This window comes from Corvus kubaryi, unplaced genomic scaffold, assembly GCF_017639235.1.
Source record: "Corvus kubaryi isolate FWS band 111438036 unplaced genomic scaffold, C.kubaryi_AGA036_p1.0 37266, whole genome shotgun sequence".
Classification (NCBI taxonomy): Eukaryota; Metazoa; Chordata; class Aves; order Passeriformes; family Corvidae; genus Corvus; species Corvus kubaryi.
Window position 1 is genome coordinate 8,233,731 of NW_024581081.1, and position 16,371 is coordinate 8,250,101.

General features: G+C 42.4%; 1 protein-coding gene across 2 annotated transcripts in view; it reads left to right on the forward strand.

Moving 5' to 3' along the window:
• SLC35F3 (solute carrier family 35 member F3) overlaps positions 1-16,371 on the forward strand; it is a 168,369-nt gene that overhangs the window by 123,288 nt on the left and 28,710 nt on the right. The window lies entirely within an intron of this gene.

Sequence of the window (16,371 nt, forward strand, 5' to 3'; positions counted from 1 at the left end):
AATGTTTTAAATACTGCTGAATTCTGGGGTGAGCGGTTGTGGTTTGCCAGATCCCTGGGGTTAAAAACCCAGAGCATCATACTTGTTACTGCTGCAGTAAATTGATACAGTTGGTAGTTTTATGTCTTTCATTAATTAAATGAGGGCTGAATTGAAGAGCAGGTGCAAGCCCTGCAGCATGTTTGGGATGCAGGGGGATATCATTAGCAGTAGGCTTGCCCAGGCTTCATAAATAGTGTGTGTTTGTGTGTCTGACAAGTAGACTGAATAGGGTTAACTTAGGTTTTTCTGGGTGTCAGGGAAGATGTGTGCATTTGGAGATGCGGCTATGGCTCCTAGCTTTGCTGCAGATTTGTTCTGTGGTTTAGAGCAAGTCACTACAGACCTCTGATTTCCTTGTACTCCCTGTTCTTTTGGATGAGAAGTCCTTTAGAGAGGAGGGAAGACTCCCCCTTACTGTGTGTTTACATAGTGTCTGCCTCAGCATGTCCACTATCTACACTGAGGCCTTTTGGTGGTGCTGCACGAAGAGTAACTGTGAAAAGATTTACTGCTCATCTGCTTGCTCCATTACAGCTGAGATGTCACATGCGTATACATCAGTAAACCCAAGCACTGCGGTCCAGCCTCCCCTCTTGATTATTCCCCCTTTTTCCATATTATGTTTGTGTGCAAATATATAGGGAAAGAAATACACAGGGACTTTGCAGCTCCATATGAGGTATCACCATCTTCAGGAAAGCTTGCAGTTCAGGCATGGTTGGACATGTTAGAGAGACATTTCATAGACTTCTGGGTAGTTAAAAGAAGACAGTTCTGACCTAGAGCTATAAAGAAACTGGCATAATCACTTTCTGCTTCTTTTATCCTTCACTTTCATCTGTATTTTACATATTATCTGAGCTCTCTGGCAGGAATTTGGAACAAGGTAAATTAAAAGGTGGTAGTGGGAGAAGGTGGAAATATGATGTCTAAGTCACCTTAGCAGTGAGGTAGAAAAAGAAGGAGTTCTCAAATCTTGCCCACACAGGCTGCTAAAATCCACAGGTATCTAATGTTTTTGGCAGCAAAGCTCCCCAAGGAGACCTACCCAGCCACCTCAGCAGGCTGGGCAGCTCAGCCTCCCCTCCGCCTGGCACAGGCAGTGCTTTCACACCGCCCCTTCCTGAGGGCGCCGGAGCCAGCAGGTGTGCTTTGAGTACCTCCCTATACAGTTAAAGGGCACATAAAAAACAGCAACCACCGGGAAAAATACACAAAAGGGGGATCATAAAATGTAGCAACAGTGAATAGATGTATAGTCCCTCCTACATAGATTATATGGTTTATTACTGTTTTTAAAGTCCTGTTGTATTGTACCAGTATGTATGCTATGCTGTAAATACATTAATTTTTATGGTTTGTAGTCACACAAGAAGAACATACCCATCATGGACATAAACCAGTTTTTAGCTGACTTATGACAGAAAACCAGATTTTTTTTTTCCCCTTTTTATAACATGTATAATAGTTGTAAATTTGCCACCAAACTTTTGTAGTGACATGAATGTAAGAGCAGGTTTATTCAGTTTCTTTATAAGATTTTGAGTATTAGACCACAATGTGAAGTATTAAGGATTTATGATTGAACCATATTGCATGGTAAGGAACTTGCTGTTTAAGCTGAAGTAGACTATCAGTGTGTCCACACCATGGGGAGAGAGTCACTCTTCATAGCAAACCAGAACTCATGCATTCACTTCCAGCTGCTCTATACTCCCTGTACAGCTCCATCAAATGCTGTCAGGGTTGTGCCCAAGTGTAGACTGCGTAGAGAGAACTTCTCCCATGGTTGCTACCAAGGACATCATGGCGCAGGACTGCATGCATGGGAGTGATACGGAGAGCTCTGGAAGGCCACAGGAGAGCATGCCAGGGTCAGCATCACTCTCCTACTTCTTGTGCAAGTGCTCACTAGCTTAAAATAAAATTACTGTAACTAAAATATTATTCATTTCAACCACTGTCCAGTCCAGAAATAACACATGTAATGATTTGTGCACCTAATGCATCATTTAAGAGTACTTCATACTTTTTGCTTCCAAACTGCTTTAAAAAATGACACATTTAATCTGATGAGCTATCCTCCATCATACCTACATTATTAATTTATGAGGTAACATAAATTAAAAGCACTAGGGCTTAAAACTCCCTGGCTACATGAAAGATTAAATTAAAATCTCTGCAAGATATTGCTTAGCTTTGTGTATGTCTAGGCAGAATGAAACACGCCTTTTATAAAGACTCGCCCTCTGTGTTCCAGCTGGGAGGAATAATAGAGGGGTTTATTCCCATTTTAGAAAAACACCTCAGAAAGCTTGTTTATTTTGATGGTGTGGTCTTAGCTAATGATTTTTTTGAGAAGGAAAGGGAAGGACTTTCAAGAATGGTTTTCAGGATTATTTATTTATTTATTCATTTATCATTTAGATCTTGATTTTTATTTCATAAAGCTTTAGGACTAAAGAACACAACAGAAGCTAAAACTAAATCTCTTCTGAAACCTTGAATGCACATGATGTGTTGGGCAAATGAAGAAATCAACACAGTGCAGTCCCCGCACTGATCTGCCACCACATTTGAACATTTTAGAATGTTCTTTTTCACTGATTCAGAGTTTTGTCTCGATATTGTCCCCAAATTATCTGCCACTAATCTTTCAGAATCTGAAGATTTTTCTTTGAAAATAAAGAAAAAGTTGCAAGTAACACCAAAGTATTGCTATGTCTTTGAAACTGAGCCAAAATACTGATGCAACAATGCTAGAGGACTAACATAGTAGATCTCACTTACTCTGATTTACCTACATACTGACTTCACAGAAGCCACTTTTGATCTATATGCATATGGGCCCAGAATCAAGGGGCCTTGAAGTTTCAGTGCCATAGCTTCACTTGAGGTCCAGGAGAATGTGGGCCAGTTTCTAAACGTGTTTCAGAGGTATTTCTGCTACCATGGAGAAGATGAGACACTAGCCATCACCCCCAGTAATACAAGGAGTTGAGTCCTTTAGTTTGATCCTGACTCATATGAAATGCAATTCACTGCACCATCGGTACTGCCCTCCTTTTCTGCAGCAGGCAGAGAACCCCACTGGTAACCAAACCCCTGGCAACCATGAAACTCTAAGGGGAAAAAAAGGTCAGAGCCATTTGGCGTGACTGGATGCTGTTTTACTATCGATTTTTCAGTGGTTTGTGTTCATGAGCCTCTCTTACCCAGCAGCATTAAAATGTTGTAGTGTGGTTAACTTTTGGCATCCTACTGATTTATATTACTACTTAGATGGGATCTTCGCCACCAGAGCAGACAGCATTAAGAGAGTCATAAATAAGCTGTGGAGGCATCAAGACATGACAAATGCAAGTGTTTTTAGCAAATGTCACCCAGTGAAGCATGTTTTCTTTCAAAAAACTTCAGTTTATAAACTCCTATTTGTCTAATTAAGAACATTATCCTTAAAATAATACCTATTTACTTTGTGTTCCTCAAAATAAAATCACTTTACATTTCAGGTTCACATTAGCTTCTCGGGAAAAATAAAAATAAAAAAGCAACCAAGGAACAAATTAAACTTGAAATTAAAAGATAGAGCATCTGATTCTTACCTGTGTTCAAAAGACACCAGTAACTCCAGATTAAATCAGTTTGATCTCTACAGCAAGACATCAGTTTGACCTCTACAGTCATCTGTCAGGGCTCACCTTTGTGCTTGGTATCAAAGCAATTAATTAAAAGAAGATGTGGATATTGTACAAGAGGTTTATGATACTCGTAGTCATCTTTATCTCTCCCGCAGATATCTGAGCTGCTGGTGGTGTTGTGTTATTGATGGACCACTGTATCACTTCTCCAACTGTTTTCAGTGAATATGCACTTTTCTGCCAGAGGTTCTAGCTGAAGACAAGGCCAAATTGTGCAAGTAGCAGTAGTAGGGAAGCCTTCTGCTGGAACAGCATGATGTTTGTGGTAGTGGCAGTGCTGGTGGGCATGTGTCCAGTGTCCAACCTGTTGTCTGTATGGCATCAAGCTTGGTCATGGGGCATTCGTTTGGGCTTAGCTCAGCCGAAGCCCAAGCCACAGAGCTCAGGGTGATGTGGTTGTTAACTTCTGTTTCTCAAGTCAAGTAGTTACCTCTTCCTGATGAAACCTGCAGCAGCTGCTATTTCTTGCCTTTTGAAGAGGAAAGTGTCTCCCCACGGGATATGGGATGGGTGTGCTGTCACCCCATGGGGGTTCTGGAGGTGGCCCCTTGCTGCTGCCTTGACATAATACAGCTATGCTGCCCTATTGCCAGATGCTCGTGTGAGTCGTCATTTCCACTGCTTCTTTGGGGAGGTTTGTTTTCTTAGGTGATTAAAGATTAATGTCATGGTCTCTTGGTCTTTATGCCTCGTGAAACAAAAATTTCTCAGCCAGCTGTCAAAAATATGCTCTACAGGCTGCCTGTTCTTGAGAAAATAACAGCTCCAGAGTTTTTCTAGAGTAGCCTCCTGTTCACATCAGTCTCCTCTGAAGACAGTACCAGGGGTTGATTTAGGAAGGAAATGTGCCACAGCTGGCTCCTCAGTGTCACACTGCATACTCCAGCACTGCCAGCTTGGCGCTGAATGTCTGGTTTCCCCACAGAATTCATGGGAGAGCGAAACATACAGCAGAAGCACAAACATGAGGTATGTGAGGTAAGCAGCAGGAGAGGGTGAGGAGAAAGAGAAAGGCTGTGGTCAAACTCGCTGCTAGTGGGACCCCTCCACCATTCCAGAGTTAGGCACCTCACTAGAATTGAGATACTGCTCCTCTCAGTGTCTTCCATTGAAAAGCTTAAAAAACTGCTCCTGGAACATGATGAAGGTGATAGTTTTTCTCTCCCTCAAATGTATGGTACCTACATCAGACTCTTGATGTGAGTGGCTGGCAGACACACACTTTATTATTTAAAATTAATGCCTAAGTCCTAATTTCTCTGGAGGCAGCTCTCACAACGGTAAGCCTGCATGGTGGACTCAGGGACATAAGGTGGCATTTATATGTTTACCTCCCTTTCTAAACCTCCTGGAAATACCTTTTAGAGATTTCTTTTAAAATTCTGTTTGACTAATTTGCTAATTCCTTCTATTCAGCCAGAACACTGTCTCTGAGAACTCGTGTCTTAGCTTTTGTAAGAAAATGGTCATAGGTCCTTTTTTAGGAAACCAGTCCTTTCTAATTTAACCTCACAGATTATACTTGGAGTTTGTATTTGTTTTTCAGAACATGATGTTCTGAAAAGAGCTTAAAATTTATGTCCTGTGAAAAGCTTTCCCTTAATCTGAGGAGCCTTCATCTGTTGAGAAGCACCTCTTCTGGGCTTTTGGACTTCTCTGAAGTGCTAATCGAGAATAAAAATTGGGTACTGCTTGATCAGGAGAAACCAACATTCTTTAATCTTGAGCCTGGTTTGCAAAATCCTTCCAAGGATGATTGAATTAAGTAATGTCCTGTAATTCTGTCTTGTTGTTCCATTACTTTTGTCTCCTCTGCTGTGGCTTGAACAGATGCTTCAAAATAATTACATTAACTGCCTCCTATGAGGTAACAGTGCTTGAGGCAAGGACTAGAAAGAGAAGTAATTGTTCTTACCTGCAGACAGGGCATGTGCTATGAAACAATGTATTTATGTAATGGCTTTTGCTTGGAAAAAGATGTGTCATACAGCATCGAATGATCTCTCTCTGGTCAGTAGTTAAACTGCATTTCATTAGCACTGCCTCTGGTTAGTTAAGCAAGCTGCCAAGCTCCCACACTGCTAGGCCTTTTCTCAGGAGACCTCAAGAGCAAATCCACCTATGCTGGTCCTACTCAAGATGATCTGACCTCTCTGCACTCACTGAGACCATGGGACAAAAGCAAGCCAGACTGAAGGGACTGCGGGTCACCTCCTCCCTTTTCTGCCTCCAGGCACAACCTGCACACACAAACAGAAAAGTAGCTGCATTTTATGGCTGGCAAAGGAAAAAAAAAGGACTGGGAAAAGTGTGTGTGATCATGTTTACTTTGTAGAAAGAGAAGCAGAAAGCTGAGGTGAGCATGGATTTGCTGTTTTTCCAGTCATCATAACATGGAAGGTTTCACAGCTGGCCTTTTTGCAGAATGTTGTTTACCGTGGTCACCACACCAAGTACCTTAACCCCCAGTGCACAAACTCATTAAATGGGGACTGTCCTAGAGAGATTCCCCATGATGTTTACAGAAGCAACAAAAATAACAACAAAACCTGGGAAGGAGTGATAAGGAATTCTGCTTTTGTTTTTTCCAGCCCAGATCTGTGACAAAATATCTCGAAGGCATCTACCTTTAAAGCTGCTTTAAAAAAGGAAAGTGCATGTATGGCAACAGACTTTGTAGCTATAATTAACAGCTCTCAATAAAGATGGATGATACAGTGAGAAGTGTTGGAGGCTGGCAGTACTACAGAAGTGGAAAAAACCTATTTGTCCAGCTGCCTAGTGGTTATGAACTGTGTCCAGATTTCCCAGAATTGTTTGTGTTTGTGTTTGTGTTTGTATGAAAAGGCAGCTTCATGTAAGTGCACATGTACCTGGCCGAGGATCCTGTTCAGTCCAGGTCTCCAGGAGCTGGCCACCCTTGCCTGTTAGACAAAGCTGTAACAGGTAAAAAGGGACAAATAGCCAAAGGTGAAGGTTGCAGCAACAGTGGTATATGAATAGGGCATCATAAACTGAAAAACTCTGTTGATCAGCTACATAATGTTGTCTCTGAACATCCATAAGGGGTTTTGGAGGGAAATAAGGTATGAGCTGATGGGCAGACAGGTTCATATGTGTATTCACACACTCATGTACAACCATTTTGTGTTTTCCAATGCTAAAACACCTTTCCAAATAGTAGCTTTTTTTGCCAGAGAATCCAATCCAAAGATGGCGAAGGCAAACAACATCTGGTTTTGTTACCTTGTTCACCTTCTTTGGGTGGCAATTAGTGAAGATCACTTCTCTTCAGCCTGGCTGTAGAAAAGAAACAAGCCTCCTGTTGGTTCGTTTGCCAGTCCCTGGGGTCAGGGCTACAAGTCAGTGAGTTTAAAAGAAAGAGCATCATTTACTTTACAGCTTAATGGGCATTGCCATATCATTTGGGTCTCTTGGCTAAGCAAGCCTGCACTAAGTCTCCTGTGGCTGCTTCATCTGTTCCCTGTTCCTCATACCTCCCAATGAGCTCTTCCCCACCTAGAGCTGGTGTTGTGGTTTGTTAATTTATAAATTGTGTCCCTTCTCTCTGGAGCTGGGGAGGTGTTTACTCTTCTACTGAAGCTGCTCATTTCACAAGCAGTTAGAGTCTGCTGCAATATACCCTTCATATCTTCAAAAACCTTCCACTGCCTGAGTGAAACATTCAGATTCCCACAGGGGGAGTGGGCCTCTGGAAGCCTTATGTGAAGGATGGCATCCCTCATCTCTTTCAGCATCCACAACCATTAAGCCTCAGGGATCTCAGGTCCCTTCAAGCATCTATGAGTGCCCCCTCAGTGACAGAGTATTAACCTTCATGTAGTACATTGCTAAGATGAGGCACCTTGGATGGTATGAATCCAGGTCCATTTGCCAGAGGAGGACTCTGTGTCTTTTTCCTCTACATCATATGGTATTTGCCCTTGCATTGCATCTAAAAGAATGTTTTGCTTCATTAGAATACTGCGTTTTTTTAACTAAATTCTGTTCACAGTGTCTATTATAGACGCCAGCCAGGTCAACTGAAAATTGTATCTTGCTTTTTCTGCACTGGAACTGCAACTTTATTCACTAGTCTGGCTTATTATACATTTGGCTGGAATACATACAGATTTCCAAGTACAGAAAGATAATTTTTCTGATATGAAAAACTCTCCTGTTCAATAGGACACTAGAAAATTGCAAGAATTTCACCCCTACTTTCAGTACCTCTTAAGACTGACTGGAAGAAAAAAGAAACTACAGCTCTGTAATGCTGTCTGATATTTTTTCCATCTAACAAGTGGTGGTCTCGTTAGACCATCTCACAGCGATACCCTGAACATCAGGTCATAGAATCATGGCAAAATTCTAGCTGCTGGGGACCTGGGGAGGCAGCTCTACTCCAGCCTGCTCAGTGCAGAGCCACATCATATCTGCCTTTTAATTTTGTTAATGATTAGTGCTCTGCAGACACTGAATGAGGCGTAACTGTTATTAAATTTAGGTGTGCTTTATTGCATCTTTTATTGCGCTGTCTCTAGGATATCCCAAAATTACACATACCAGAACATATTGCCATGAATGGTACTTGTTCTGCTTCTGTTTGCCCCTTTTTGCCAGAGCCACCTTAAATATTTTTCTGTTGTCAGGCAAAGATATGTTGACTTAAATCCTGACCATTTGATTTATTTTTTAATAACCTTGAAATTTAAAAAGAAATGGTATTAAGCCACTAAAATGAGAGTTTAACTTCTTTTTAATAATCAAACAAATTTTCACCTAGCGTTTTCAGTATTTCATGAAGTTCTCTATATTAAATGTGATGAGTACAGGCAGTACTTGACCCTGTCTAGAATAACTCCACTGAGCCCCATAACAGAATGCTGATTTCATCATAGAATGGCAGGGATCTTAAAGATCATCCAGTTCCAACTCCCCCGCCATGGGCAGGGACACCTCCCACTAGACCAGATTGCTCAAAGCCCCATCCAACCTGACCTTGAACACTTCCCGGGATGAGGCATCACAGCTTCTCTGGGCAACCTGTTCTAGTGCCTTACCACCCTCACAGCAACTACTTTCTTCCTAATTTCTATCAGAAAGGGTCTGGCTGAGTGTATATTAAAAATATCAAGTTAATAACTATTTAGATTTATTTCATCTTGCAGAGGGGAACTCAGGCTTTGACCAGACTGAAATTCACCCTGCTCCTCCACATTACTTTTCAAAAGTGACTTTTGATTCTGGAGAACTGAAATATAAAAATTTAGTGTTGAAAAATAGTGTGCCAGAAGAGGATACAGTGACATACAGACACTGTATGGTCAGCTGCTTTCTGTTAACATGCATGCAGACCTGCCCTTGCTCATGAAATTTTTAACAATTAAGGCCAACCCTCTGAAAGTCTTACAGCACTTAACAAAGAGCTCTATTGATTTCATAGATTTTTCAGACAATTTATAAACCCATGCTCTTCTGTAGTTCCAGTAGTTCCTATGCCAAAATTTTCTGCATTACCAAGTTCCACATGGATTTTTAGTACAGTTGTAGTCTTGATCATGTAAGACAGATAACTGTATGGGAGTATGATAAAGATCAGCTAAACCATGGATTGAGGAAGGTGAGGAAAGAGCTAAGTGACATTAAGCAGAATAAGGGAGGTATTTGAAACAAGGAAGCTGGTTTCTCTCAGTGTGCTGGTGAGCTGTCAGGAGCCTGAAAAACAAGAAGAGCCTCAAAGAGTGGTTACTGCATGCTTGGGAATCAGAGATGGTAGGCCAGATGTGTTGTGTTGTGGAAGCAGGGTGCCTGAGCTCTGTTGAAACGTAACATTTGCATGAGTGACAGTACTTATAGCTCCTCTATGAGCTAAGCTGGGTCAATAAATCCTGTGTGATTTCAGTGGACAGTGTGCTTCTTGTAGTATTGCTCATGTATAGAGTCCTGTGGCTGGCTGCAGGCTGTTAGCATGGGATATACCAGGGCTTGGTTTGGCTCAGCAGCCATCCAAGTTACAGAGGTCCAGATAAGTCACTCGGAACCACCGAGGGAAGACATAATCATACCACCAAGAGTTATTTCATGTGTTAACTGATTTGTTTCTTGACAAGAATGAATGTACAAATAAAATTTGCCAAACTGCTAAAGATATCTTCTTGCGGTCTTTTCGAAAGTGAGCAGTGAATTGGTGTTATTTTCAGGTGAACAGGAGTCATAATGAGGAAATTCCTCTTGAAAATCATGCCAGTTATATGTACAGTTAATTGTGGACTTCACTTTTGGTTGGCAAGTTGCAAACTAACTTGTCTGCTGCTTTATATTTCTTGAGCTTTGCTTTGTTTTAAAGATTAAAACAAAACAAAACAAAACAAAAAACAGCTGGCTTCCCGGATGTGTTTGCTGCAAGAAACCAGAGACAAGTGGTTTCGAGAAACTGGAGACAAGTGTGTTTCCTCCATAGCAATTGTGCTAAAAACAAACTGTTCTCTTAGTCAGTGTGGCTTCAGACACTTTCTACTATTATGCTGCTGGTATCTGGAGTCTCAAAAAGCTTTTGTCTAGCTCAGAACAGTAAATAACCACAGGTTTTGGGGACATGTAGAAACATCTCATTAGGGATATTTGAGAGAGAGATGGCAAATAAAGTCCTGGTATCCATCTCATGTCATGATCTGAGTGTGCAACAACAAATTATCCTTCCTCAAGTAACTCAGCTACTGAAGGCTACAGATGGGGTTTGTCTTCAGCAAAAAAGCTCAGCGTTTGCATGCCTTTGGGCTAACAGCCATGACCACGCAGTTCCTCCACATGAAGCATGCTGATGGCATCTACTAGACGTTGTGCAGCTGACAGGAAAAAGATGCAATAGTTCATTAGTTTTGTCATTCTGTTTAATTCAGACATTTTCAAAAGAAATGGCACTGAAATCTTTGTAGTACTGAAGGTGCATAATAATTGCATCAAAATTGCCCATCTGCGGCTAAAGCAAGATAATTGCCTAGGCGTGTTCACATTTGCAGAAGAGATTTTGAATAATAAATGTTTATAAAGCCCTTCTGTCATTATGTTATCCAATCCTCACCCGTGAGCCAAACTCTCAGTTCATTTACACTCTTTTCAAACCAAAAATATCTCATGTTGGCACAGCTCTGGGGTGGGTGAAGATGAGAATCCTGACTAGTGTAAGTTACCTGAAACTGGCTTCCAGCTCCCCAGCAACATTTATGAACCAAATAGAGAGTAATCAGCAAACCCTCCTAATTCCTTGCTGGTGTTATTTTCTGTATCTTTAATAATTAATTTGACTAATTACTAATAGGAGTGCCAGTGCTGATTTTCAGTAATGCCGAATGGCACTCCTTCCTGAGGAGCAAAGCTTGTCAAAGGGTCAGAGCCACAAAAAGGCTAAGACACATCCCCCATCCTGCAAACAGCCATGAACATCTGTGTGTGGCTTCCAGCAGACATTTCCCCCTCCTCAGGAGCCTCTCTTCTCTGCGAGAGGTAAGGCCTAAGCAGATCCATCCCCACAAGCACAGACAGGCCAAAGATTCTGTGGCACTGGCAGCAGCAGGTGAGATGCAAGCCATCTTAATTCGGCTTATCATGGCTGATCTAACATACTCCAGCAGATAAGCTCCTTAGCACACACTCAAGTCACCCAAGCCTTTGAACACAGTCCCTCCATGCTCTACAAAATGCAGACAGCTGAAAGACATGTCCTGGTTTAAGTGCATGCTTACCTGGTCAATCCCTCCTCCACAGGGACTTGGTTTATAGCCACCTCCGTGTTCTGATGCTCTCCCCTTTTCTGGCAATTAAAGATGTAAATAGCACTGACCAGGCAAGATTTGTTAGTGCAGCTTTGTTATCTTACGCTTCTTGGAGAATGAATTAATTGATTTTTCCGTTAGACTTGGTACAAATCACGCTGATGTTCCCATAGTCCTCAGTGTGCCTGAGTGATTCCCAGTAGCTGTGTTACAGTCTTCACAACACATCTCATGCCTGAACAGAGAGCTGTTCATTCCAGCCCACCACCACACAGTGAACAAGAGCAGGTGATTTACAACAAGATGGAAAGTGTCTCCAGCTAAATGCCAGGTTCACCTGCTTTCTGCCACTGCATGCCACTGGTCTTTCTGCATGAACAGGAACTGTCATTCCGGCTTTGGGATCCCTTCAACAAAATAGCCACCTGCCCTCCCCCTTGGCCAGCTAGCTACACAGCTCTTCAGCTCATACATCCTTGGTGGTGTAGGGAGATTTCAGCAGGCTGTACCTCCTGGGTAGTCCCAACATGGCCATGGCAAAGCTGACCAGCTCTCCAGCACTGGGAAAGTAGCCAGCAACCCTAGGAGATAGCTAAGCTGGTGTCCCCAGCCACTTAAAACCCTGCACATCTCAGAGTGCTTTGCCCACCTGCCTTAGTGAGGTGTTTTAGATCCCTTCCCTGCGGCAGCAGGGGCCGGCCAGAGCAGCAGCACCCTCACCGCTAGGGATCCAGAAGAAAGTAGGGTAGCAAAACAGCATTGCCTCTGAACAGATAGCTGGAACCACATTGCTGCTTTTGTCACTCTTCCTGGGAAACAGTCTGTAAAGAAAGTCAGACACTCCACTAAAATTAGTAACTACTGTTCAGTACATTTTTCTGTCTCTCAAGGGCTTCAGCTTATTGAGTAACCTCCCTTTCAGTTTCATCACAGCACATTAAGTTTTGAGAAAGGGCTGAGTTCAAACACTGAAGCTCTTTATTCTAGTTGTGTAGGTGCAGTATTGATAGAGCCAAATTTAGCAGATTCCCTCCTGCACATTTACAGTAAAATTAGCCAGATTTTGTGTTAGGTACCTTGAGGGGGAGAGGGGGAAGGGAATGACAGATAAGGGTATCACAGGGCACTATGACTCTGAATGACTCTGTTGCTGAGATTTAGTGAGGTGTCAGGATATTTTGGGTAGCATTTTTGAGGTTCTGCTGCTGGATTCTCTATTCTTACTGAAGGCTGTGGTGGGACTGTAATGATTCTGTTGGAAGGAGTGGTGAACCAGTAGTAAAAGCTGTTGGAAATGTCTCCTTGTGGTGTTGTACATACATGTGTGCATGTCTATGTGTGTATACAGGCACCATTTGATGTCAGCTACATGCTGAGCCCCTTTACCCTGCAAGAACCGTCCCAGGGAGGTAACAGGCTGTTTTACTTTTGACAGACTTCATAAAACATCCTGCAGATCAGGAGCTCTCCTGTAAACTGCAAACTGTTGAAAGGAAAGTGAAGCCACAGATTTTGTGCTTTCTTGCTCTAGGATCAGTGTGGGGTCATGCTCTTGACTGGGGTGAAAAAATTCCCTTGTGCAACAAGCATCTTACCCTGGGGGTCTGGATAGAAAAGCACGGTCTCCAGGATCAGGCCCGAGTTTGTTTGCTGAGGGAGCTGACACCTGCCTTTCCACAGCAGGAAGAAGGCTGCTTATTCTCAAGCATCTGTCTGCAAAGCACTGCCTGGTGCTGCTCCCAAAGTCCCTTCCTTCTTGCCTACAGACAGAGCTGAAGCCCCCAGGAAGAGGACAAGGCACCCCCAGCACTCACCTGCCTACAAATCTTCCAAAAGGGAAAACTCCCCTTCAGAAGAGTTTTTTGACTCTCTCCTGGACTGGAATCCCACCATGGCTGATGCTCTGTGTGAGAGACATAGGTAACCTTCCTACATCTATTTTAAGATCCAAATTGATCACCCATAATTCCTTTTGAAGTCTGTAGGTAGTGACAATCTTCAGCCCACTGGCAAAGTCAGTGCATTAGTACCTGAATATGAATTGATGTTTTTAATTTGCTATGGTCCTCCTAGGATTTCGGTGTGGAGTAATCCAGTCATTTCTTGCAGTTTGCTCATTTGTGCTGTCTGTGGATTATTTGTCAAATTCTTTCTGTATTATCTTGATGAGAAATTTGATAAATCTCACCAACACCGAATCATTTCTGTCTGTTGGTTTACTTTTTAGGATGATTTATGATTTATGCATACATTAAATGTGATTGTGAGCCATTTCCTAACACATGTAAACCTTAATTGTCAAAGATCTCTGGGGACGCTCCAAGTTTCAATATAAAACACAATTACCCCATTCTGGCACTGCACATGAGTAAAAATGGATATGGGGAGTTACTAAAATAATAGTTTATTTGTTATTTCACAAATTATAATTAGTGAAAACTCCCTTCTAAGAATGCATTGACCACATACCCTAAACTTGGTATATTCATCCTTGTTACATATGCTATTGATAATGAAGAGAAAATGCTAAATACATTTTTGCTCAACAAGCATAGCAATAAAATAAAATTCATATCAAAGAGCAAGTATTATTAGATAGATTAGTCTTTTACTATGTATTTTGAAGATACTATTCTATGTTTTCTTGTTGGACAGTTGACATTGTTTGCTTCCATCTCCCATATAATCTTGAAGCTGCCTGCTCATCCTCTCTCACATGCTGGGATTATTTTAGTTTATGGCTCAGCCCACCTACCAACTATTTCAGCTCCTGAGATGCAGTGAGCTAATTAACGCATCCATCATCTTACATGTTCTTCAGCTGCCATGAGCAATAAGGAGACAGCCTTAATCTTTGATGTCTTACTTGTTCTCCCAGGCTCAGGGCTCAGGGTTCTATGACTTAAGCCCATACACATTCTCGTTGCTGAACAGTTCATTCATGTATTTTTGTTCTCTATTTATTGACTTCTAATTCCCTTCCTCTCCTAGCGACATGCTATATTAAATCTCCATTATCTAAGCCCGTGTCTCCTTTTCTTAGCTCACACAGCCATGCAAGTATCACTGTTGCTTAATAGTTGTATGAAATTAGCATCCAGCAAATCCTGATCTGGACCAGCTTGGTGCTTTTTCAACAGGGAAACAAACACAGCATCTGTGCCACAGAGTCTGCCATCAAGGTTGAGGCACATATCTGCTAAAACCTGCCATTTTGCATTTAACTGGTGAGTGCTGACTTCTTCAGCTGCTGTTCGGCATCCTGTGGAGGGGCTTTGGTCCCACGGTACTTGCCAAGGGAAGGCCATGTCCAGAGAAGGGCAACGAAGCCCAGGAAGAGCCTGGAGCACAAGTCTTATAAGGAGCAGCTGAGGGAGCTGGGGTTGTTTAATTTGGAGAAAAGGAGGTTCAGGGGAGACCTTATCGCTCTCTACGATTACCTGAAAGGTTGTAGTGAGGTGATGTCAATCTCTTCTCCCAGGTAACAAGTGACAGAAGGAAATGAAATGGCCTCAAGTTGTGCCAGAGGAGGTTTAGATCAGGTATTAGGAAAAATTTCTTCATGAAAAGGGTTGTCAAACATTGGAACAGGCTGCCCATAGAAGTAGTGGAGTCACCATCCCTGGAAATATTCAAAACATGTGTGGCTGTGGCACTTGAGGACATGGTTTAGTTGTGAACATGGTGATGGTGCTAAGATGATGGTTGGACTTGGTAATCTTAGAGGCCTTTTTTGACCTTAGAGATTCTATGATTCTTTGACTCTAAGGCCAGACATAAGGATGAGGACATCAGGGAGATGCTTTTCTCACCTCTTCGTGGACCTCACCATGAACCTAAGTAACACAACATGTGATGCAGTAGCAGAACCTGGCAGGTGAACCGGAAGGCAAATAATTACAAACATCCTTGTAGATGCAAGTAACAGGACTTTCAAAAGGCCTGGTTCCTCTTCTGCCTGAGATTTGCTTTCTGCCAACATAATGCCTCTATCTCCCCCAGTTCATGTCACAATATGACATAAGGTGTCCAGATCTTACTAATTACAGTGAAAGAGGAAACCCTATGTGAGAGGCAGTCAAATGACAAGTCTCACTGCAAAGCTCCCCCAGAAAGCTTGCAGCACTGAGCTCAGCCTGGCTGGGCTGACTTAACCAAAAGCAGTTTATGAAATACAAGGCTGAAAGCAATCTGAGAGTCTTAGAAAGATGTAAACATGCTTTTCCAGATAAAGTTATTTGGTTAAATTAATCTATGTCTGAACTTAAACTGAGGTAAGTGCTTACAGAGTATGTAGGCTGTGATAAATCCCCAGCAGCAATTCTGTTAAATTTTTCAACACCCCCTGCTATGCATGTGTAAGGATTCACAGGCACACTGAAACAGGCCAGCTAACTGTGCTTGTCTCCTCTGCTTTTAACCACTCAGAACAGCACTGTGCCTCCTCCTTGCATGCTTTCTGCTATAAACCCAACCATTTTCATTTCCCGGGCAATCCTCTGTATGTGGGTACGTGGCTGCAATTGCACTAGCCATAACTGCAACCAAAGGGTATCTGATCCAAATTATGTAGCATGTTCTGATGGCCTCTGGAGCCACAGATCTGGGAGAGGGCCAGAAAAGCCATTTTACAATTATAGTCTGTCATGGGCCTTAAAAATGTGTTATTAAAATGAAGACAGAGCAGGCACACCCACAGGGCAGGCATCAATCATGGCTAGATAAGGTCCACTTCTCTCCTAGGTGGCAAGCTGCAAGGTTTCAGCAGGAGCTGGCTCCTGCTGTAAGGACACCCTGTGCTTCCTCCCCTCATAATGCTTTTACTCTGTAATAGCAGGGAGCAGATTTTTCAC